Raw genomic sequence first — 2,417 nt, 5'->3', positions numbered from 1 at the left:
CAGCTCACCTCGATACTCGCCAAATGCTGTCCACGTAAAAGCAAAGGAATCACCAGAAGTGGGCTTTATTTATTTTACTCTTTGCCTCTCAGGCACTCTCCGTTCGTCGCGTGCGCGCACCTCGAGCTAATTTTTTTTTCTGCCCGCCGTTTACACTCCCGTCACACTCACATCACTTTTGATCTCAGTTTTTCCACACAAAAAAAACCTTCAAAATAAAAGTCTTTGAATACCTCCACATTGACATGCAAGGACTGCTTGTTTCCTGAAATGTAATGAGTTAACCTCTGCAGGTTGTTTTTATTAGGGTAGTTCTCAAGGTTTGTGTGGGCTGAAGTACTGTTATGATTGTATATGTTCAATCAGTTGTTTAGTAAAATAGAAAACATTAGGCCTAATGATCTTAAATGTTTTTAACAGCAGTTCACAGCACGTTCATGAATTCTGACTCAACGTTGAATCTAGCCTAAAGTTTGTTCAAGCTGTGTTTTCTTGTTTGTTTTTTTGTTTTTTGCAAGTTGCAAGATTTTATATTTTGCCTTCAAATAGGCCTAGGCTATGACTGTTGTGGTTGTACGTGTTTGTTGTTAAGTAGAGAACAGGAATTCTGACTGTGCATTTATCTCTTTTCTATCTACATAAAATAACATAGGACTATAACAATACTTGCTTAATGTCTTTATAATAAATGCATTAAAACTATAATTTTATATTATTTGTCTGATGATGTTCAGTTATCCTTGTTTCATCCATCCATAACCAAGAGAATTACTAACTTAATAAGATTTTACTATTCTACTGTACATGAATCAAGGTGATTTTGGCCTTTTATTCCAACGTAATCTCATGAGAATTTGTATGTATTTTACGTAAAATGTGGTTCCCCTTCGGGAACTCACACCGCGTTGAACGCTTTGGGAACACTTCTGCGTGACCACGCTCTGAAGCACGTGTGCAATCAGTCCAATGGAATGGCGAGACGTCACAGGTGGGATGACGTAGAGACAGCGGAAGTATAAAAGCATGTGTGGTGGAAGCTCTCTGTGTGTGTTTGACATTCACGTTGTGTTGTGCCAGTGCACAACTTTTCTTGTTTTCTATGGCGAAATCCAGTGTTAAATCTGACAAGCAACGTTTCAAGCTATGTGTTCCTCCCTGCCCGCACTTCATTACGGGTGGGGATACACACAGTTTGTGCATTGCTTGTTTAGGAGTGGAGCACGCTCAGTCTGCTTTCGAGGATCTCTCTGCAGACACGCTGCTCCCGGCGGGTGCTCTTCGAGGAGGGCCCCCTCACTAGCATTCCTCGCAGCTCAGGTCCCACTTCTGCCGAGGCAGGATGGCGGCTGCGGCCATGGGGATCGCAAATGGATCTGGTGGAGAGGTAGGAGACGGGCAGGTCCCTTTCTTCACCCTCAGCCTCCAGATCTAGTGCTCTCTCCCAGGGTTCGGAAGCCCGCTCAGCAGTTTCTTCCCCCCAGGGAGAGGGCTTAATGCTTCGCCTGTCTTCCTCTGAGGAGATAGATGTGGAGGGTGCTGAAGAGGATAAGACTGTGGACTCACCAACCCAGTCCATCCAAAATGAAGAGCTGCTGGAGGTAGTGACTCGTGCAGTGGCCAAGCTAAACATAGATTGGGCCGCCGAGAAGCAGGACAAACGTCAAAAGAGTAAGCTGGACGAACATTTCCTGCATTCTAGGCCACTCTCCCAGATTTTTCCCAGATCTGCACACCGAGGTGTCCAGATCGTGTGGGAAACCCTTTTCAGCCCGTCTCTTCAGCCCTTTTGGTTCTTACTAGTCTAATGTCATGGGGCTGAGAGAGCATGACTATGGGGCGATGTCTTGGGTAGAACAGACGCTTGCGGGCTATCTGTCTCCCGGGTCTGCATCATCCCTCAAGGCCCCGGCATTACCCACCAAGCCACTTCGAACATCCTTGGCTTTGGTGGGTAAGGCATACACTGCGGCAGGTCAGGTTGGGGCTTGTTTGCACACCATGGCGGTGTTGCAGGCTTACCAGGCTGACCTGCTTAAGGAGCTTGATGAGGGCAAGGAAGTGAAAGCCGATGACATCAGTGAGCTGCGTCGGGCCGCAGACTTTTCTCTCTGTGCCACCAAGGAGACCACTAGAGCCATCGGGCGGTCTGTGGCTGAACCTGTCCAATATTAAAGAGAAGGACAGGGTCTTTTTGCTGGACACCCCGCTGCGCCTTCTGGCCTGTTTGGTGACACACTTAATACTGTCATTGACAGGTTCCAGGAGGCTAAGAAGCAGGCAGCGTCGTTCCACCACTTCCTCCCTCGCCGCTCTCATGCTCTCGGGGCTGCTGGGCAGGAGCAGCCCCAGCCACCCACTTCTGAGTGCAGGCCCCTCTGGGGAAGAGCGGTGTACACCTCATCATACTTGATCTTTTT

The sequence above is a fragment of the Sinocyclocheilus rhinocerous genome, unplaced genomic scaffold (assembly GCF_001515625.1).
Source record: "Sinocyclocheilus rhinocerous isolate Xijiao unplaced genomic scaffold, SAMN03320098_v1.1 scaffold753, whole genome shotgun sequence".
Classification (NCBI taxonomy): domain Eukaryota; kingdom Metazoa; phylum Chordata; class Actinopteri; order Cypriniformes; family Cyprinidae; genus Sinocyclocheilus; species Sinocyclocheilus rhinocerous.
Note: the sequence above shows the minus strand (reverse complement) of the source record.